The sequence below is a fragment of the Sturnira hondurensis genome, unplaced genomic scaffold, assembly GCF_014824575.4.
Source record: "Sturnira hondurensis isolate 20B ecotype Veracruz unplaced genomic scaffold, ASM1482457v3 Scaffold0004136, whole genome shotgun sequence".
Lineage (NCBI taxonomy): Eukaryota > Metazoa > Chordata > Mammalia > Chiroptera > Phyllostomidae > Sturnira > Sturnira hondurensis.
In genome coordinates this window covers 54229735-54253865 of record NW_028076767.1, presented here as the reverse complement: position 1 = coordinate 54253865, position 24131 = coordinate 54229735, and the positions used below count along the sequence as shown (strand labels likewise).

The window sequence follows — 24131 nt, the reverse complement described above, 5'->3', positions numbered from 1 at the left end:
CACACCACAATTTCTTTACCCATTCATCCATCAATGTCCACAGGTTGTTCCATGTCTTGGAGACAGAAGGAAAAGACAAAATTTTAAACTTTTTAATTTGAAATAACTATATATTTACAGAAAGTTGAAAAACAGTACAATGAGGTCCCATGTGTTCATCACCCACTTTCCACCAATGATTACACCTTACATAACTATACTGCAATATAAAAACCAAGAAACAAACTACAGAATGTATGAATAATTCTAAGTCATTTCATCACCTGTACAGACTCATCGGACCAACAGGGCAACAAAGATGCAGAACAACTCCACCGCCACTCCTTCAGTCACACCAGCTCCTTTCTTCCACCATCCCCCATCCCGATAATCACCAATTTGTTCTTGATCTCTGTAACTTTATCTTTATAGAAATGAAATCATGGAGTGGCATTTTGAGATTAGCTTTTTTTCACTCAGCTTAATGCCCTTGAGATCTCTCTGACTGTTACGTGGTTCAATAGTTGATACCTTTTATTGCTAAGTACTACTGCATGGTATGGGCACATCACACTGTGTTTGGCCATTCACCTACTGTAAGACATGTTGAATGTTTCCAATTCAAATAAAGCTGCTGTACAGAAACACATACAGTCATTTTGCTGGGATAAATGCCCAGGGGTGTGCTTGTTGGGTTATGCAATAAGCATATGTTTGTTTAAGAAACTGCCAAACGCTTTTCCAAAGTGCCTGTACCATTTTGCATTCCCACCAGCAATATGTAAGAGTTCAATTTCTCCACATCCTTGCCAGTATTTGATATTGTCACTGATGTTTAATTTAGCTGTTCTGATAGTCCATTTTGGCATCTCCCTGATGGGCAATGATGTTGAACATCTTTTTTTTTAAATACTCATTTGACATCTACATATCTTTTTTGGTGAAATGTTTCTTTGTGTCTTTTGCCCATTTTTTAATTTGACTGTTGGCATTTTTACTTGAGTTTTGAGAAGTTTTATATATACTAGATATGAGTCCTTTGACAGATACGTGGTTTTCAAGTATTTTCTCCTAGCACATAGCTTCTTTTCAATGTCTTAACAGAGTCTTTTGCAAAGCAAAAGGTTTTAATTTTTATAAAATTCAACTTACTAATTTTTTTCTTTTATGGACTGTGCTATTTGTGTTATGTGTAAGAACTCTTCACTAAGGTAGGCCCCATAGATTTTTCCCCTATGTTTTCTTCTAAAAGTTTTACAATTTGAAGTTTTATATTTAAATATATGATCTAAACAGATTTTGGAGTGGAAAGGGGGGAAAGCCAGATCTGTTTATCATCAGGCTTCAACTACTTAGTAGAGTTCATTTTATCATTTATTTATTGTCCACTGAGAATATGAAGTACTTAGGAAGGGTACTAGCTATAGGATATAGACAGTACAGAAAACACAATCACATATTTTTATTTCATCGTTTTAAGTGTTTTGACAGAATTCTACATCAGTGTGCCTGACTAGCCACAAAGAGCTTCAGTGTTCCCAGAGAAAATTATGACTGTTCTAAACCTTTAGGAATAAAGAAATTAAGCTACTCACAGGGGAATGGCTGTGCCAGGAAATGATAATAGTACTAAACAAAGGCAAAAGGACTGTATACCCACTGTCTGTATTAAGGAAGTTTAAATGGTTTCAACATTAGAAAGCATTAAGGGTGGATGATTTAGACAAAAATTTAGATGCAGGCAGGAGGAAGAGTGTGGAAGATTTCATTTTCCCTGTAAATGAGATTAAATTTTATTTTTGTAGTGATGGGAAGCTAGTAAAGGATTTTAAGCCAGACAATCACCTAGTTAGGTTTATGGTATCAATTAAATCATCACTAAAAGGATGATGAATTTAGACACAGCAAGACTAGAGGCAGAGTTCCAGTTAAGAGGCCACATAATGACAGGTGAGTCATGACTCAAACTTATATAAAGGTCTAGGCATTATGAATCAAGAACAAAAAGTAGATTTGAGAAATAGGAAGAAAATTGTAGTCTGCAGTAAAAAAGCAGGCAGAGAGAGGTACTGCCTTACGGAGAGTAGAGAAATTATGAAACAGCAATTTTGGAAAATCCTTTTACAGTATTAACTTATAGTTAACCTGTAGGACTATATAACCATTAAGTATAAGATGCATTTACCATAAGATTCTTATTGAAGAAGGATCAAAATATATGGGAGATCCATAAAATACATCAGCACATTAAAAGATGCACAGGAACCATTGTTAAACCAAACCAAATATATTTAACACTAACCCTATTTTTTCCAAACTTATTTGACCGTGGACCTTTTTTTCCATACAATACTCGCGCTGTACAATCAATGCTCCACAGAAACTACTTTGGGGCCTTCTGGTGTAGCAACAGCATGACCTTTGGTTAAGCTTAGAGCATAAGTTTTTTTCTCAACCTACTCTTAAAAATAAACAGATAAATCTTTTTGAAATGTAGGTGTATGTGAAATTTTTGTGGCTTTCTCTGTTACTCACTCTTCTTTATCACTCACACCACTCCAGGATTCCTCAGTGCCTTGGCATTTGCTGTTTTCTTTGCAATACTCCCCCATCCATATATATGCATGACTCGCTCTCTCACTTTCTTAAGATCTCTGTTAAACTGTCATGTTATAAAAGAAGCCTTCACTGACCATTATATAACAAATACTAACTCCGCAACCCTGGCACTCATAATCCTTAATTTGTTTTATCTTTCTTCACAGTGTTGATTACCATCCAGCATACTGAATATTAATTTACTTACTATTCTTTCACTCACAGAGTGTACATCCCATGAGTCCAGAGTATGTTTTCTTAACTGCCTCTTCTCAGTGCTTGCATGGACAAGGCACTCAATAATTAGTTGTTGAATAATTTAGTAACCATCATTTAACCTTTCATCTGAGTGTATTTACTTCATATTAAAGTAGATAATAGGTGAAATAGCTACACAGCAACATATCCATAGACAGCTATGGTATTCTCCTTTATGATATTGTGGTTAATGTTTTCCATGCCCACATTCTGTTCTACAAGTCTGACCAGTTTTATCCTTAAAAAAAAACACCAAAAAACCTTACTCCAGGATTTCAGAAGCTTTCAGCTTCTAACCTTTCCATTTTTCTCCTAATCCAAAAACAACTGTAAAACTGTTTTATAATTTTATCTTAAGAAAATGCACAAACATCATTTTGTATAATTGTTGTTAAATACCTCTTTAACTGTTCTTCTTTAGACACTGACTTTTGAAAGGCTATATAACCTGAAGCACTAAATGCAATAACCTTGACTCTCTAGAGCAAAGGGATGTTTTCTTCCATGATATATAGTGCTTCCTTTCTATAACTTTAGCAATTGTCAAACGCTTTAGTAGGTTTTAGGTGTATAATCCTTCCTCTTTTAACTTTAGCCGTGACTTATTACTCTTCATTGTAAGTCAGCTGTCCAAGTGAACATATTCCACATGATAATACAGAGGAATATAATACATTCCTCTGAAAATTGGAAAAAGTTCTCACTGACATATGCAACAATTTTTCAAAACAGCCCAATATAAAACCTACAAAACCTTTAAATATTTTAATATAAAATACAGTATTTCTAAAAGAGCTTTTAAAATACTCAAATATGTCAACACAAGATATATATTTGAATGATCCTGATTTAAACAAAATATTATTTAAATATATTCTTATTAAGAAATCAAAACATACCTCATGCATATATATCTTTGCAACCCAGGAATAAACATTCCATTTAACAAAAATTTTTATACAGCAGTGCAATAATGACAGACTAAAATGAAAAACCTAATTCTTTTCAATAAAAATATGTGCAGTTGAAAGTAAATAAAAGCCTCTCAAATTATGTACTATCATTACATAGCTGTCATGAATAAGTAGGCATATTCTGTGATATTCTAAGTTTTATTCAAAGAGAGTAGTTTTTACCTTCATAACTAAAGATATTTTATATGTATAACAAGTAATAATCTAAGAGTCACCTAATGTTCTTCATGAACTATTTTAGTGACTTTGGTTAAATCAGTCTCTGAGACTCGGTCTCTCCAACTGTAAAATGAACAGGTTTGTCTAGAAATTTTAACATATTCCCTAGTTTTAATAGTATGTGATTCTACGAAAATGTTTTTTCAGTTAAACTCCATTGTTTTCTCTCTTGGAAACTGAGAAATATTTCTGATACTAAAAAATTCATGTTCCCTTAAAAGCTTACCGGTACTTCTTTGGAAACTAGATAATAAAACAAATTTGTTTCTCTATAATGAAACACCTCAATTTGTCCTGAAATATCAGTACTGTTTACCTATTTTAGGTGAATAAAAGCTCAATTTATTAGAGCATAAGAGAGTCCTGAATACTAGAAGGTCACAGCCTGTGTGCTGAGCTGCTAGCAAAACATCTATGATGCTCCAAAGCTGCCATTTTTCTTCCTTGACAAAGACTCCATCTGCCACTGAGCCATTTACAGCCTCCAAGTCAGAATATCAATGATTTCCAACCATTCTGTAAGCCTGCTTTCACCTTGACATCACCTCTGTAATACATCTGAAGCAGATGACACATATATCCCCAACTATACGCATGAAGCCCGTGCTTTATTTCACCTGATAGGTATTTAAACTGCCCTCTAATGTGCCATTTTTATTCATGCTGAGTTGCAAAAGAATTTTAAAGTGTATATATTTGCTATAATTCTTGTTGCTTTACTTACATGCTTTAAATCAGATATATCTGTAAAACTTTAAAACCTGAAAGAATGTACTAGTTGTTTTCAATAGTGGCTTAGTAACTAAGACAACAAAACTATATCATACTTCCCCTTAATACAATCAGCTATAAACTTACTGCATTTAAAACATTTTATTTCCTGAAAAATTGAACACAGTAAAGCAATGAAGAAATGTTGATAAAAGTTCTAGTTTTGTACTTGAATCAGTGTTCTTAACATTTTAAGCAAGTGAGACTCATTTACCTAGCAATAAAACCCAAAGTATTTTTTCAATTTTATTTTATTTCCTACTATTTGCTTAGTAAAGTCTTAGAAATTGATGCAAACTACCAAGAACTATTAAAACCTCCTGTTCAATCATTTTTAAACAAAATCAGTATAATCTTTGGCCATTAATATTTCTCAAAATATAAATAATGCCTTATTTAAAATATTACTACTTTTATCTCAAGGTAATCCTCTACAAAATAAAGAATTATGGCCTATTAGATGCTAAACATTAAGGGGAATAGAAAAAAGTTTAAAACAAGACTCTTGGCCTCATTTAGAGGAAATAAATGCACTCATGAAAAAAGACTAAAAAGACAAGGCACTATTTAGTGAGAGGAAGTATGTTACACAAGAAGGTATTCGGGATTACAGGTTAGGAGACGTAAGTCTAATTACATCTCTGCTCTGAATCTTCCAAGTTCTCATGTTAGTCATTTAACTCTAGTAAAACTATAAAGTGAAACCTAAAGTCTCTTCCTGCTCTCGCAGTCTATGATATTAGGGTATCATGAGCCTAGATGTGAAATGGTTACTACAGACAACAAACTGCCCCCAGATTTTCTAGTGGTACTTCCTTTAGGTAGATGTGGCCAGTACTGAGAAGAAAATGAGATTTGAGTTGGCTCTTGAAGGATGTAGAGCATTTGAATATATATTCAAAAGTAGTAAAAGAATCTTCAAAAAAAGGGAATAGTGTAAGCAAACAAAGGTGTGGAAAAAGAAATCACAAGTTCAGATAAGTCAGTATGGCAATGTTATCCATAATGAAGAAGAAAAAGAGGCAAGAAACTGAAGGCAGAGAAACTAGTACATAAGCTAGTGTAGTGATCTACAAATGACCTAAATAGGGTGGTGGTGGGAATGAGAGGAAACAAAGGATGTACAAGATACTGAAGCTAGATCACAGGCCCTGTTAAATTTTGATTATTTAGAGCCACAGGAACAAGAGTAATCCCAAATGATACCATGTTCATAGGTTCATAGTTTTATGTAGAAAAATAATGATGCTGATAACAGAAATAGGCCTGAAATGTGATACTCTTCCTAAAACAGTAAAAATAGAATACATTAAAAAGAAATAAAGTCACCTAATTTTCAGAAACAGAGCACTGGGTTAGGAATCCGATGCTGATCCTGCAGCCTCTGCCATAAACTGGCTGTGTAACAACACAGTGCTGGTCACTTTGAGGTTTGGTTTACTAAAATGAGTACCAGACCTAATAGGACTTTCCATTTCTTCTCTTTTATATGTAACACAGCATCTTAATTTCTGAGCAAAGTTGTAGGTTCAGGTAATATTTTGAAATAGATTTAATACTGACTGATTGAAGAATTAAAATATTTTTGCATATGTGAAAAGTTGAGAAAAAAATAAATTCATCCCAAATAATAAGAATGATTATTTTCACTTAACAGGTACAAACCAAAACACAACTAACAAAAAACTAAAGGCAAAGCAGCAATTTCAGAATGAATCCTGAATTTCTGATACTGTAGCTGTCACTAGCTAATTCATTAAATACCTTTTACTAGGAACTAGGGAAAAGCCAAAAGAAGATACAGTTACCAAATTTAAGTATATCATTTTATTTGTAAGATAAGATGAATGTAGTCCTAACCAGGTAGCTCAGTTGGTTAGAGCACCATTCCATTATGTCAAGGGTATGGGTTCAACCTCCTGTTAGGGCATACATAAAAATCAATCAATCAATCTCTCTCTCTCTCCCCGCTTCCTCACCTAAAATCATGTTTAAAAAGATGAATGTATGTGAAATAATAATTATCTTTTGATGTAGACTAAAGTACACACCAAGGACATCATTATTTAACATCATTTAAAGGGAGAGATGAATCCAAACATATAATGTAAAAAACATAATGAATATGAACTTGGTTAAAGAAAATATTTGTAGAGTGTTTCTTTTAACCAGTATAGCTATAATCAACTTAGAATTTTGTTTATATTTCACAGTCTTTTTTTTACATAATTACTCACAATTTCAAAAGAAAAAAAAACCCTCATTTTTATTCTGATGTCATGATGCAAAGTACATGGAGAATTTATAAAGTGTGTTTCTGGAAGAATGGGTCAAACAGATAAAAAATATTTTTCTAAACATTAAATTAGAATTTAAATCACATTCTATAATAACTTATTTTCCAAAAATTATTTTGATTAAGTAATAACTTTAAATTTTTTCAGGAAATTAGTTACATTTAATAAACATATAAAAAGGAAAGTTAACTTCTAGTAACTTGCCTTATTTCTTCCATTAAGTATGCTTATAATAAATAATTAAAACAGCATATTAGGGCTTATTAGTCTTAATTTCTTAGTACTCAGTATTAACTATACTGAAAGATATAATGAAATTGTCAGGTGCTACACATACTACAGTATGGTAAATTTTTATTCTTTGAAAAAATACTTTTATGCACTCATGGACTTTGATTTCTAAGATGACTTATTAAAACACACCTTTATTTTATTTGAAGGGTAAGATGACTAATTATAAACTTTATTTTGCCTAATAAATCCAATATTCGATATGTAAAAATGATTACTTCAAATAAGACAAAGAAAATGGATTAGAAATAATTTGTGTTACCTATGAAATGCAAGTACAAACTCAGATAAGAACGAGCCCACCTTGCTTTAAAATGTGAATATTCTCTCTCTCTGTTTGTAGATGTTTCCTGCATGATTTGTCTCCTCAGTCATTGTCCACAGAACTAGAAAGCTATAAAGTTATGTAGGCTATTCTCTTTTCATTATTACCATTTAACTAAACTAAAATCAATTCATTTTCACCTCTCCAAGTGGAATCCACATTAAGAAATGATCTGAAATTACTGGAATTGCCCGGTGGAATTTTTAGCCAATGCTGTCCATATCTGTGTGGCAAAAGTATAAATGAGTTATTGCTGCTATAGTTATTTGATCAGTGTTTTGGTCCCCAAGTCCTCATATACTAACCCATCTTTAAATGGTACTTTAGAAAGAACAATTAATAGAAAGAACTGATTCACAGAATGGGTAAAATTGTATATAGACAGACTTGCTGAACACACGAGCAAGCAACTACACATACACATTAAAAACCTACTGAATCCAACAAATACCTATTGGAAACAAGATTGAGGGTGTAAGTTCCAACATTCTGAACAGACGCCTGAATAAGACAGTTCTCTCCACAAAGAGCTTACAAGTGAGTACTATAAACTGAAATTTCTCAAGGAGTTTCATAAAATGCTTCAAAGTATTTGTATTATTAAATGAGACAGTAACATATTTAAATACTTATTTTATATCATAAATAAAATGACATTTCTCAGTAAGCACAAAGAATAGGCAGAGAACCTTAAATACACATTGTGTGTGGTAGTGAGTGACAACTGAATGACAGCACCCATGATACATAGCACCTGTATCACACAATGGAGCACAGACACAGGTGCCATGATGGTGTTGTTGCTTTTTTTACATTTTTAATCTGTTACAGAATAAAAGCACGAGGTGAATTGATAGGGAAATGAAAGCAAATGACATAAAACCATGAGGTGAGCTGATAGGGAAAAGAAAGAAAATGTGGACATAAAATGATAATTCACCAAATTCAGCCCAAGATCTTTACCAGATCCTTCAGTTGTGTTCATCTGATCAAAGTTTTTATATAGCACAACAAGAACTCTTCATTATTTTGAAATCTAAAGTAAAGAAGAGGAATTGTAATGACTATTCTTTTTATATGAAAAACCAAACTGGATTCAATTCTCTCTTTTCTGAATTAAAACAAAAACTATAAAACTAAACCAGTGTATTTGCTGATAGTATAAGAACAACACACACACACACACACACACACACACACACACACAGAAAATCAGCTCTTTCCCTACTCTAACAGTGAACAACCCGGAAAGTAAATTAGCAGTTCCATTTACAATAATACTGAAAAAGAAAAACACAGTTGGAGGACTTACACTTCCCAATTTCAAAACACAACAATCAAAAAAATGTGGCACTGAACATCAGGGCAAACAGACCAATGTCACTGAGTTGAGTGCACATTGAGTGTCACTGAGAAGAGTGCACAGGAGTTGAACCCATGCATCTGTGGCCAACTAATTTTTGACAAGGGTGCCAAGACTATTCAATAGGGGGAAAAAGAATCTTTTCAAAAAATATGCGGGAAGACAATATCTATATGCAAAAGAGTGAATGAAATTAGACTCTGCCTCCTACCAAATAAAAATTTATTCAAAAAATATCAATGACTTAAATATAAATAAAACCATACAACTCTTAGAAGAAACACAGTGGTAAATCTTTATGAATTTGGATTTGGCATTGATTCTTAGATATGAAACCAAAAGCACAAGCAACAAAGGAAAAGATAAATTGGATTTCAGACAACTAAAACTTTGGGAGCATTAAGGAGCATTATCAAGAATGGAATCTACAGCCCTGACCCATGTGGTTCAGTTGGTTGGGTGTCATCCCACAAAGTGAAGGGTTACTGGTTTGATTCCTGGTCAGGGCACAAGCCTAGGTTGCAGGTTTGGTCCCTGTCGGGCACATAGGAGAGGCAACTGATCAATGTTTCTCTTCACATCAATGTTTCTCTCCCTCCATTTCTCCCTCCCTTCACCTCTTTCTTAGGAAAAAAGTTATCTACAGAATGGGAGAAAGTATTCGCAAATCATACATCTGATAAGGTCTAGGATCCAGAATATATAAAAATCTCTTGCAATACAACAATATGAAGACAACCCACATTTAAAAAATGGGCAAAGAATGTGAACAAACAATGCTCCAAAGAAGATATACAAATGGCCAAAACTAGTATAGCTGTAATATTAAAAAAAAAAGAAATACTGGCAAAGATATAGAGAAATTGGAAAACTTGTACATTACTGAAGAGCAGGCAAACTGGTTTGCCTGTTGTAGAAAATGATCTGGTGTTGTCCCCAGTGGTTAAACATAAAAATAACAACTAATCCAGCAATTCCACTCCTAGATATATACCCCAAACCTCTAAAAACAGGTACTCAAACAAGTACATTTACATGCATATTCATGGCAGCACAATTCACAATGGTCAAAAAGTGGAAACAAACCAAATCTTCATCAAAGGATGAATGGATAAACAAATTGTGCTACATATGTTAAATGGAATATTATTCAGATATAAATTAGTATGAAATACTGACACAAGCTACAAGGTAAAGGAACCTCCAAAAGAAGTGAACAAAGCCAGTTACAAAAGGTCATATATGTATTATTTCATCTTTATTAAATCGTTAAGATAGGCAAATCTTAAGAGACAAAATGCAGATTGCTGATTCTGAATGGGAGTTTGGGAAGGAGAAATGGAGAACAACTCATTGATGCATCTGAAATTTCTTTTGGGGTGGTGAAAATGTTTTGGAACTAGATAGAGAGAACGGTTCCACAACACTGTGAAAGTGCTAAACTGTTCACTCCTAAATAGTTAATTTTATGTCATAAATTTCAACTTAATAAAAATAAAAGTTTTTTTAAAATATTACTTAAATCTCAAGTTCTTTTCTCATGGGAAAAGGGAAAAATTACTCTGCGGTAGGAACATTAAAAAATGCAAAAGGTTTTCTTTTTTGGTATGAGGAATTTTTTTTAAATTATTTACTAAAGATCTCAATTTTGCCCTGGCTGATGTGGCTCAGTGGATTGAGCACCAGACTGCGAGGCAAGGGGTAGCTGGTTCGGTTCCCAGTCAGGGCACACGCTGGGGTTGTGGGCCAGGACCCCAGTGAGGGGAGCTGGACAAGAGGCAACGACACACTGACGTTTCTCTCCCTCTCTTTCTCCCTACCTTCCCCTCTAAAAAATAAAATCTTAAAAAAAAATTTTAATCTCACTTTTTCTTACCTCCTTGACTCCCCACCTTCCCTCTCCTTCTCTTCCCTTTACTCTACAGGCCCCCGTCCTTCACCGATGTCTATACAATATATTTCTCCTATTATTTAGGTATTATATCTCTGGCAAGGTCCTGTAATCACCTCTCTTCTACTTTCTATTCCTTTTACCTATTTTCCATGAGATGTTCTCAGTGTTATCTTATAATCCAATGTTGATATCTCTGTCATTTCTAACACAGGATTTCCTCAAATGTCTGATGACCCTTGCCCATCCATTCATATTAGAGAGCGGAACTTGTAAAACCTATTTAAAAATTTTGTGAACCTGTGTGGGACTCGTCAAGCATAAATTTCACTGTAGGGTGACCTAGCTAAGCCATTCAGTGGGTAACCTTGATGACAATTTTATCCTTAGTTCATTCTTGCATAAGCCAAGTGAGTAAAGCTTACTGGAGGATCACAATATTCAGTACACAGTAAGCTCTGACTCAGTCCAGTTTTTCCTATGATACCGCTGCCAACAAAGGTGTTTCATTTACCCAAATCCAGAAATGCTCAACTTTATACACTTCAGAAGATAAATAAACCTCCAGTTTTGTACTGAGCAATAGAGGCACCTAGTTGTGTTAAGTAAAGAAGACTTAAAAAATGTAAGAGTTAAGAGACTTTTTATGTTTAATGAATGCTCAATAAACATTTTCTACTTTCATACAGTCTATGTATTTAGAGCTTTACCTGCACCTGTAACTTGCCCCCTCCACTGCTGCTGCCCCTTCCAGAGATACTGGAACTGATCGTTCTGAACCCTTGACGGTTTCAAAGTTTCACTAGACGGTTCTTTCTTTCTGGCTTACCTTGTCAGCTGATTACTCAATTCTGTTAATATGCTAAATCGGTTACCATTCATATGTCTGCTCTCCAGGTTTCAGCTTATTTCTTTGGTTATGCCTTTTAAAAAAATGTATTCTCTATCAAATTGGTGGTACTTTAGCAGTTAGATGAAGTAAGTATATAGATTCAAGCCAGCACCTTACCCAGAAACCTGTTCCCTTAGCCTCACAGTTTGTTTCTACATTAAAAACCATCTTCTATAAGAAGATGCTGGTCTTGAGTAAATACTCAAGTATAATTAACTTTAAGATAAATTTTTATTATAAAAAGGCTATTTTTTAATCCTTGCTATCCTTACCTGAAATTCTGCTGTTACCACTGCTAGTTTGCTATTTATACTCACTCTATACAATACTGCACTGTGTTGTGAGTCCATAATTATATTAACTACTAAGAAAGAAATACCCCCTTCTCCTTCGGTTCCTTCAATACTCTCAGCACACTTAAAGCACATTGTGCTGGCTTCATTTCTCTTCATGTCATATTCTGGCATGAGGACACTGCATTTTTTAACAAGTCTGTACTTTCTCTTTAGGCACCTGCCTCTTTTTCACACAATTTAATACTCTAGGAACCTTTCCTCTAATTCTTGGCCAACAGACTTGCAAAGCATGGCCAAGCTGCCCTGACATTAATTTCATTATCACTCTGGTATGCATTATTAGTGAGAGTCACCTGCTTAATGCTACGGTAGAAATATTAAATATCTACCTGAAATTTTGAGTAGTGGAAAGATCGAAGCTCCCAGTTAAGAACTATCAGAAGACACTAGCATCAGCTAATGTATTGATTTCCTTTTTATAATGACACCTCCACTTCAAAAAACTTCCAAAATTCGCATAAAGCCTTCCTTTAAAACATTTTAAATGTTATCTTCTCTCCGCCTCATGTACATGTACAAAAATGGAGGGCAGTGAGTGAGAGATAACAGGAAGAAAGGGCAGCAGTAACAATGAGCACCACTGTGTTTTTACCCTCCACTTAGAAGAAAAATTCGGCTTTTTCATGTATACTGAGTCAGATACCATGTATGTATTTTGCTATATAGGTGGAAATCATAAATTCTTTATGAAGATTTTTTGCAACATAAGCATCTCTATTTAAATAGTGATACCTATTCTCTACTATGTTTCAAAAGCAGGATAGAGAATCTTCCTAGAATATGCTATTTTTTTAAAGATTTTATTTATTTTATCTTTAGAGGGGAAGGGAAGAAGAGAAGGAGAGAAATATTAATGTATGGTTGCCTCTTGTGAGTCCCCTAGCTGGGAACTGGCCTGCAACCCAGGCATGTGCCCTGACTGGGAATCAAACTAGAATATGCTATTTTTGATGAGGCCTCCCCATCTCTAGGGAACACATCCCTATACTCACAAAACACTGCACAAAAGCCTCCACTGTGGCATCTACGATATCTGTGCTGACTGTTTTTGGTGTCTGTTTCACCACTAGACTGGAAGCTCCTAAAGAATAGGAAAACTATATTCTCCATCTTTATACATTTCCTAAATAATTCAAAAGGAATTATGTAATGTCTCTTAAACCAAGAAATAATGCATATCTATTTCCCTTTAAGATGATGGACCCTTCACAATTATGATAGCAAGGGCATAAAATTTCAGAACAAGATAGTAGAATGCCTCTAAAAATATAAATTACTACAAAGAACAAAGAATTTACTTAAAATGTCTTAATACCACCAATTTCTCGACATGGCTTCCTCTTTAACGTCTTCCTTGTTAAGGAAGCAGTTACATAACATCTTCCAACAGAAGAAAAGTTAAATGTGGAACATTTTCAAATTAAACATGGAATCGGGAGAATTGAAATCAATCTACAATCAAAGCTTCCAGGGACTTCTCTTCACATTAGAAAGAAGTTCTAACTACTTTTGATGGCATCTGACTACCTCTACACCACCAGCTTGCAATGTTCTAGAGTCACACCGGCACTATTTCCTCACACCCTCACGTGGCTGGCTCCTTCATTTCTCAACACGCGCACCTCCTCACTGAGGCCTTCTCCAAGTTTCATCTGTAGATTGCTGCCACTTCTACCCCGTCCCTCCCATATACACCACCACATCTCCCCACTCCTTTATAACTCTTACCAACATTTTAAAAAATACATTCATTTCTTTACTTCTACTCTCCTACTAGAAAATAAACATAATGAAGAAACTTTGTCTTATTGACCATAGTGTCCCCAATAGCTAGACAGTGGAAGCATGTAAGTCAGTGCTCCATAAGTGCCTGCTGAATGGAGACTAAATAAGTGACTGACAGAATGTGAAGCACATAATATATCCACTGATTAAATAAATGTTCACAATTCCTAGCTAGGGAATATTTTGTCAGGCAGAACAGTTCAGAATAAGAAACTTCCCATTTAACAGCATATATCATGTTTCTTCTCTTACTGAGAATCAATATTATAAAGAGGTATAGAAAATTGAAGATAATTAAGTAAAAGAGAGGTTGGCATTATATAAACTGTGTGAAGAGTGGATTCAGGAAGTCACTTCAGGGTACACACCGGCTGGTACTAGAATTTTCCTCTCCCATAATCTTGCTTCTGCCATTCAGTGAGCTAGCAAATATATATTGAGCATTAAGCACTTTATTTCTAAATATACATACTAAGTTCATTTGGACATAAATTAGTTTCATAGTCTCTGAATACATTATAGTAGAAACATCTTTGTCTTTCGTTAGAAAAACATGAATTTGAACCCAACTTACTAATTATCTCAACTTGGAGCAGTTACTTAATATCAATAATTCTAAGATTAAAGTAATATTTGGAAACAGTCTAGCACATAATTAGGTTTCACTGTTAATTTTCCTATAGATGATAGGAATTAAGAGGTGGAACAAATATACAAAACACATCAAATATGTTTGTTCCAATGGTCACTGTTAACCACTGAATTCACATGTTCACTGGAAACCAACAGGTCACAAGTAGAGCTAACAAAATGAATATAACCATGACTGGGTTTTAAAAGGGTAAAATCACATCCCTGGCTGGTATGGCTCAGTTGTTTGGGCATCAGCACATGAAGTGAAAGGTCACCAATTTGATTACTGGTCAGGGCACATGCCTGGATTGAAGACCAGGTCCCTGATTGAAGGCATGTGAGAGGCAACTGACCGATGTCTCTTTTCTACACGGATACTTCTATTCCTTGCTTTTCTCTCCCTTCTCCTCTCTCTCAAAATAAATAAATTCTTTTTCTAAATGGATTAAATCACATCCCTCAAACACAGTAGACATTTAGTAATAACAAAGCAATGAACAATATGTTGAAATAATAAACTAAAGAACAATTTCAAGTCACAAAAATTTCAGGATTATAATTTCTTAGACATTTCCTATTTTTAAGATTTTATTAATTTATTTTTAGAGGGGAAGGGAAGGACAAAGAAAAGGAGAGAAACACCAATGTGCAAGAGATGGTTGCCCCTTGCACAAAATCAGGTGGGGACCTGGCCTGCAAGACAGGAATGTGCCCTGACTGGGAATCAAACTGGCAACCTTTCAGTTCACAGGCCAGCACTCAATCCACTGAGCTACACCAGCCAGGCAAACATTTTTTAATTCATAAGAAATGGGGTAATGATGATGTTAAATCAAGATGTTCCTGGATTATAGTCATCATTCTATCTTTTAATCATTGTACCACCTTAAGCAAGTTACTTAACCTCTGTAAGCCTCAATTAAAATTGGGTCATTCACAATTTAAACTTCAATTTGAACTTCAAACATTTCTCATTGTTCTTAAAATAAAAAGATTCTTATCATACTCTATTGTGTCCTATATCTACTGATTGTTGATCTCAAACCATACTCTTGCTCTCTGTCCTCTAGCTACACTGACTGGCCTTCTATTCTTTCCTTCAAAGTACTATCTCCTTACCCAATAACCTACGTAGTTACCTTTACTGGAGTTCTTTACTTCTTATGACTTCTAGTTACCAATTACCATCCTTTCATTTCAGCCTAAAAAACTCCCTTTAGCATTTCTTGTTAAGCCAGATCTACTAGCAACAAATGCCCCGCCTTAATATGCTCAAAGAAGCAAAAGAAACCATGGACAAAGAACAAAAAGAAACCAGCAATATATAAATAAATTAAAATATCAATAAAGAGATATTTAAAAAGGAACTAAACAGAAATTTGATGTACGAAGTACAGAAAGTAAAGTAAAAAAAGTCACCACAAGGGTTCAACAACAAACTTGAGCGGGTCTCAAAAAGAACCAGCAAATTTGAAGACATGTGATTTGAGATTATCCAGTCAGAAGAGCATAAAGAAAAAAGAATAAAGTGAATAGAGCCTATGGAATCCATGGGATACACTCAGGAGTGCTATACATATGCTTTATGGCTATCTCGAAAGAAGAAAAAAGGAGACAGAAATAGTCTTTGAAGAAATAATGACTACACACACTTCCCCAATTTGGGGAGAAACATGAATGAGCACATCTAAATAAGATAAACTCAAAAGAGAATCACACTAAGACACATTACAGTCAAACTGGCTGAAAGGCAAAGATAGAAACTTGGAAGCAGCAAGAGAGAAACAATTTGTCATGTATGAAAAATCCTCAATTAAATTAATAGTTAATTTCTCGTTAGAAAGCATGGAGGCCAGAAAGCAAGTGGGTTTACATATTTAATGTGGTCAAATAAAAGTAAAATAAAAACAACTGTCAACCAAGGATTTTATATCTGGCAAAAATATAGTATTAAAATGAAGAAATAATTAAGACATTTCCCGATAAATGAAATAATGAAATAAACACTAATAGCACCCAGCACCATGGCATAAAGAGAAGCTGTATAGCAGATAGTCAAGCTCCATGTCAAAAGGCCTTGGTTTGACCCTGAACTTCACTCTGGCCAAACTGCTTTACCTCTCTATAGCTCAGTTTTACCAACTGTAAAATGAGGATAATAACACCTCCCTCATGAAGTTGCGATGATGAAATAAGTTAAAACAATAAACCCATGACTAGTGCCCAGTACTTGAATGCTGACTACCACCACCATCATCATCTTTATAGAGTTTCTAGAAACATTAGTTCTTATTCCCTTGAACTTCCCATATTCCTATGAAACAAACACTAAATTTTAAGAAAATATGACACAATAGTAATTTTTGGTAGGAGAACTATGGATTAGGAAAATCACAAATCATATTTTATGACTAATAATGATATTGAGCTAAATTTCTGTAACTGCCTTTAGCAAATCCTCTTGCATCAGAAGTGCCAAGCAAAAAACAATAATTGGAGAATGTACTTTTTTCTCAGTGCTCAGCCTCTGACAAAGACGCTTGCTTATATGGCACAGATTTATGTTTTATACATCAACAATTGGCCCAGCACTACTATCATACCTGAGACAATTTCAAACAAAATTATTTAGGATTAAATATCTGGTGATTATACGTACTCCTGTGTCATATAATATTTTAAAATTGTTTCTTTTAACTATAAACTATATATTACAATTGGCTTATATGTCTCTTATGTCTTTTTAATCTCTACTACTCCTATGCTAGTCTACTGAAGAAAATAGGTCTTTTGCCTTACATCCCAGGCAAAGCCCAGTCTGGACTTTCCTTATTTCATCCTTTTGTTATTATTTAATATGTCCCTCTGTACCCACTATAGTTCTTATAAATTAGGCTTCTTCATATCCAAGGGCTTGTCCTTCCTTCCTTCCTTCCTTCCTCCTTCCCTCCCTCCCTTTCTTTCCTTTTTTTAAATAATTTTTTAAAGATTTTATTTATTTATCTTTAAAGGGGAAGAGAAGGAGAAAAGGAGAGAAGTATCTATGCATGGTTGCCTCTTGTGAGTTCCCTGCAGGGAACTGGCCTGCAACCCAGGCATGTGCCCTGACTGGGAATCGAACCACGATTGCGTGGTTCGCAGGCCCGCACTCAATCCACTGAGCTATGCCAGCCAGGGCCTTTCCTTTATTTCTTTCTTTCTTTTTAAAAATATGGATGGAGACATTCGTGGTACTGCTGTGTACTTTTTTTTTAGCAAAATATATGTCTTTCTTACAAAAAACAGGAAAGATAAACAAACTTGCTAGGAAGATTAAATAAGTTACTACTGGTAAAATGCTTAACTTAGTACCTGGCACAGAGAAAGCATTCCATAAACATTAGCTCTTATTATTACACTCCATGTAGAAAATCAGTAGGATTTGATGTCAGAATAGATGAGAATTTTTGAAGAAGTAGTTGAAGATAACTAGTATTTTTGGCTTCAGTAGCCAGTAGATGTTGATATCACTAACCAATACAGAGAACATGTAGAGAGAGTAAGGTTTTAAGGAAAGTGGGAGGAAAGGAATTCAAGTCTAGACATGTTGAATTTAGTACCTGTGGCATGGCACAGTCAGGTATCAGTCATATACAGAGCTGGAGATAGAAGTTCTAAATTTTTAAAAAGAGGTCTGTGGCAGAATATAAAGAGGGAATGATAAAAGGAAAGAGAACTCAGTGAAGGTTTCATTCATCATGAAAAAGTACAAGATCACTTGAAGAATGAATTGGTATTGAATAAAGAAAGTTAACTACTTCAAGAAAATGAAATGAGGTACTGTATGTAAAAAGATATGGAGTGGCCAAGATGGAGGCATAGGTGAAAAAAAGTGCCTCCTCGCACAACAAAAATTAAGGACAACAAAGATTTAGAAACAAAAATACAACCAGAACAGACAGAAAACTGAACTGTACAGATGTCTGACAACCATTCAACCAGACTGGTAAGAGGGACGACATCGGTGGCCAGCAGAGAGAGGTTGCTGCAGGAAAAGGGGGTGGCAGCCAGACCCAGGAGCACAGGCAGTGCGGGGCTGACCAAGGTCACACATTCCCGGACAGACCGTTCACCCAGAGCCCTAGCAATGGGAATAAAGCCTAAAAGAAGCGATTAAAAAGATGCCAATTTGTGGGAAGTGCCAGAGGAGACTGAAATCCGAGAGAGAGCAGAATAAGCGCCTTAGTTCCCTCTCTGAGCCCGCCCCCACATACAGCATTACAACAAAGTGACTTGGGTTGTCCTGACCTGGGGAACACCTAAGGCCCCGCCATTTATACATAACAAGCATGACCTGACCAAAAATGGCTCAAACAGAAGAACAAATCAAAGTCCCAGAACCAATACTTTTAAGCAACCAAGAGATAGTCCGCCTATCAGATGCACAGTTCAAAATACTGGTGATCAGAATGCTCACAGAACTGGTTGATTTTAGTCACAAATTAGATGAACAAATGAAGGCTACACTAAGTGAAATGAAGAAATATGCACAGGGAACCAATAGTGATGGAAAAGAAACTGGGACTCAAATCAATGGAGTGGACCAGAAGAAAGAAAGAAACAACCAAACAGAAAAGAATGAAGAAACAAGAATTCAAAAAAAAAAAAATGGGGAGGCTTGGGAACCTCTAGGACATCTTTAAACATTCCAACATCCAAATTATACGGGTTCCAGAAGAGGAAGGAGAAGAGCAACAAGTGGAAAACTTATTTGAACAAATAATGCAGGAGAGTTTCCTCAATCTGGCGAAGGAAATAGACTTCCAGGAAGTCCAAGAAGCTCAGAGAGTCCCAAAGAACTTGGACCCAAGGAGAAACACACCAAGGTACATCCTAATTACATTAGCCAAGATTAAAATGAAGGAGAAAATCCTAGAAGCAGCAAGAGATAAGGGGACAGTCACCTACAAAGGAGTGCCCATGAGACTGTCAGCTGATTTCTCAAAAGAGACCTTACAGGCAAGAAGGGGCTGGAAAGAAGTATTCCAAGTCATGAAAGGCAAGGCCCTACATCCAAAATTGCTCTATCCAGCAAAGCTTTCATTTAGAATGGAAGGGCAGATAAAGTGCTTCTCAGATAAGGTCAAGTTCAAGGAGTTCATCATCACCAAGCCCTTATTATATAAAATGTTAAAAGGACTTATCTAGCCCTAGCTGGTCTAGCTCAGTGGATTGAGCGCAGGCCTGCAGACCAAATAACCATGGTTCGATTCCCAGTCACGGCACATGCCTGGGTTGCAGGCCAGTTCCCAGAAGGGGACCCACGAGAGGCAACCATACATTGATATTTCTTTCTCCCTCTCTCCTTCCCTTCCCCTCTAAAAATAAGCAAATAAAATCTTTTTTAAAAAAAGGACTTATCTAAGAAAAAGAAGATAAAAAATATAAACAGTGAAAGGACAGCAAACTCATTGTTATTAACAACCACACCTAAAATAAACGCAAACTAAGAGGACAGCTAGATCAGGAGCAGAGCCACAGAAGTGGAGATCACATGGAAGGTTAGCAACAGGGAAGTAGGAGGAGGAGAAGGGGGGAGAAGGTACAGAGACTAAGTAGCATAGTCAGTGGGGAGAAAATAGACAGGGGAAGGGCAAGAGTAGTGTGGGAAATGTAGAAGCTAAAAAACTTATGACACATGGACATGAACTAAATGGGGGTAAGGTAGGTGGGAGGAGGTGTGCAGGGTGGAGGGGATTGAAGGGGGAATGGGACAACTGTAATGTCATAATCAATAAAATATATATTAAAAACAGATATAGAGACAGAAGCACCAGTATATGTTGGCTATAGAAGTGGTATATCTAAAAAACAGTCTATGTGCTGGAAAGTAGAAGGAAATTAAGTTATATAGACAGGACATGGCTACCTTTGAATGACCCTGAATAGGTAATTCGATTTAAGTGGAAAATAGGAACACACTGAAAAAGTTAGCAAGACAAGTGACACCAAGCTATGGCAACATCACACAAAAACATACCATAACAGAATTGGAAAATTAGAAAATGTGTTTAAATTTATGCTCATTTTATTTCCATCTAATCTAAACAGAACACTGCATAGGCACTGTGGCTTCAGACACTGACCCAAAGGTAAAGACACCCAAACACCTTTCCACATCCATTTCCCTATCCTTCTTCTCTAGTGTCCCTTCTACTTAGGAAACTAGTACTCTGATGCTGCCATGTGTAAAACTGCATTTTTTGCCATTGTGCCCTGTCTTGTTTCCTGAAGCATTCTGGTTACATTTCCACATTCAGCTCTAGACTGCCATGAAATCTTTCATTTCCCCATTGTCACTCTACATACCCTTTGATTATCAAAAAAAAGCCTTTAAAAATACAATAAAATTTCTCTGTGCCTCTAAAAGATGTTAGACTTAACAAACTAACAGGTTTTCCAAAAAATATTAAAACATAAACACAAAGATTATCTATACATAAATTTACATTTCTGATAATTACTGCTTCTATACTTAATAAACAACTACAAGAGGATCAAAGCAGATTCTAGTAAACAATTTACTCAAAATTTTTATCTATTATTTAAAAGCATTTTTCAAAAATGCTATAAAATCTCAATATTATAATTGAGAATTTACTAGTTAAAATTTTATAATATGGAGGATCAAGCACTTAAAGATTTTCATTAACACATTTCCTTATACATGGTAGAAATTAACACTTTAAAATTAAAAGTAAAAGTATCGGTTTCTTTTTAAACAACTCTTCACACTTGTAAGACTTTATAAATCATTTAAATATTAATAAAAGCATTAATTTTTTATTATTGATTTTAAGGGAGAGAGGGAGAGACAGAGAAACATCAATTTGTTGTTCCACTTATCTATGCATTAACTGGTTGTTTCTTGTATGTGCCCTGACCAGCGATCAAACCTACAATCTTGTGTATCAAGACAACGCTCCAACCAACTAAGCTGCCCATCCTGGGCAGTAAAAATTTTAAGTAAGAAACCAAAGAATCTTTTCAAGACTGTTTTCATTCTAGCTTTAAAGAGTGATTAATAATAATCACTCTAGTATCAAATAATCTTAATTTTTTTAAAAAACATATTTTTTAATTTATTTATCTTTAGAGGGGGAAGGGAAGGAGAGAGGGAGATAAACATCAATGCAGGGTTGCCTCCTGTGAGTCCCCTGCCGGGAACCAGCCTGCAACCCAGGCATGTGCCCTGACCGGGAATCGAACCGCGATCATGTGGTTTACAGGTTCACACTCAATCCACTGAGCTATGCCAGCCAGGGCCAAATATCTTATTTTTACAATTTTCTCTCATGTGGAAGCATTGTAAATGTTCAGTAAAAACAAAAACTAAAAATAGGTGATAAAAATAGGTGAATAGATTATAATTCACACTAAAATATGTTAATATAATTTGTCATAAATTAAAAGTAATTTTCATTTTAAATGTATTTATAGCAATATTTTTAAAGTACTTAGTAACCACAAGTGTGAGATGTGATTCATTGAAAATATAATGTTCAATTAGCTATTGCAAAAATAATAATTTAAAATTAGAAATATTTTCTAACTTGATTATCATTTTCAGAGAAAATAAAATATTCTTAAAAACGTAATTATCATTTTGGTCTTACTGTGATCAATGTGGTCAGTCTTGCGACATCACTGTTGAGAAAGCTGCAATAGGAAAACAGAAACAGAATTCAGCTGAATCATACTTGAGTAGGTAATTTCATAAACTAAACTATTTGTTTAGAATTTGTCTTTCTCTATGCCATAAGTCACACTTAAACTAATATAAGGTTGTCAGGAAAAGTACCATTAGCACAATACAAATAAACATTAAATGCTTGAAGTTTATTTATAGGTCATTATTTATTACAGTATGTTAGTTTATGTATTGTTTATAATCAGCAACACCCAGGGTTAACATAATATATCAGTAAATAAATGATAGGGCATTTGAGTTTTATTTCAAATACTTACAAGAAGAGAATTACAGTATCTTAAACATACTACAAACAAAAGAGGTATTGTTTGTACCTTTCCTTATATTATTAGATTATCAGCTCAGTTGATGGCCAGAATGTGATCTTCTTATTATCAATTAATAGGAAAAACTGCTGCCTGATAATCCTTGTGAATAGCCACAAAACCAAAAAACTTGAAAATACAACCCTGGCTGGTGTGGCTCAGTGGACTGAGTGACAGCCTGTGAACTGAAGGATTGCTGGTTCGATTCCCAGTCAGAGTACATGCCCAGATTGCCAGCCATGCCCTCCCTTTAGGGAGCATGTGAGAGGCAACCACATAATAATGTTTCTCTCCCTTTCCTTCTCCCTCCCTTCCCATCTCTCTAAAATATAAACAAACAAAAATCTTTTTTTAAAAAAGAAAGAAAATATAATTGGGAAGAAACTATACAGTATAAACCCAAGGAAAGTCAGGTTAAAGTATTTCCTGGGTTCTCACTCACCAGGGATGCAATGAAAGAAACCTTCAGTGATCGAGTAACTTTTATTTGGAACAGTAAGGGAGCTCAGTGTAACCATAGGCTACTCAAACGGAGATGTTTTCCAACAACAGGTAGATGATATATAGAATAATCCAAGATTTGTAAAACAGTCGTATAAAAAATACAGCTCAGCCCTGGCTGGTATAGCTCAGTGGACTGAGCATGGGCCTGTGAACCATAGGATCGTGGTTCAATTCCCGGTCAGGGCACATGCCTGGGTTGCAGGCCAGTTCCCAGCGGGGGATACATGAGAGGCAACCACACATTATTATTTCTCTCCCTCTCTCCTTCCCTTCCCATGTAAAGATAAATGAATACAATCTTAAAAAAAATAAAATTCAAACTAAGAGTATGGATGAGTTTAAAAAGGGAATGAATATGGAGGGAAAAAATACCCAGGAGAAACTAGGAGATATCTATAAATAAGGCTCAAGGGAAACAAGAGGAGTGTTCATGGTGTTTTTTTAGTCCAAGAAATAGAGAAATTGAAAATATACTGATTTTAAGCAGAAAGAAATATTTCTATGGAGGACAACGTGTTAGCCTTACATGATACACAGAGGGGTCAGAGAAGATAAGACTGAAAAGTTATTCTTACTACCCATTCCCCCACTGTATCAAATCAGTTGGGAAGGCTACGTAGATAAAACACATTACTCTCTATATCCAAAGACATGCCTTCAAGAAACTGCTTCCTAGCATTATGCTCTTAATAGAAAAAAAGTGTATGGCAGTAAAGTGTTAATACAAAAAGTTTTCTGAAAGAAGCAATTATACTTTCTCTAAAATTCTATAATTTAAATAGATATTAATTTTTTAAATTGTTACATTTAAACATGTGAAAAAATAAAGAAGTGTCTGCTACTAAACAGACAAAAGTAAATGTCCCATTTCATATTTTATTTTTTGGGGAAAACACAGGATAAGTAAAATAATCAGTAGTTTAAAAATACATACATTTAA

General features: G+C 34.9%; 1 protein-coding gene across 21 annotated transcripts in view; it reads right to left on the bottom strand.

The window, feature by feature from the left end:
• BAZ2B (bromodomain adjacent to zinc finger domain 2B) overlaps positions 1-24131 on the bottom strand; it is a 382453-nt gene that overhangs the window by 192699 nt on the left and 165623 nt on the right. For all 21 annotated transcript variants that reach the window (XM_037044636.1, XM_037044615.1, XM_037044614.1 and 18 more), the window contains one exon: positions 22288-22330. The gene's annotated coding sequence lies outside the window, so the exon portion shown is untranslated. The remainder of the gene's footprint in view (positions 1-22287; positions 22331-24131) is intronic.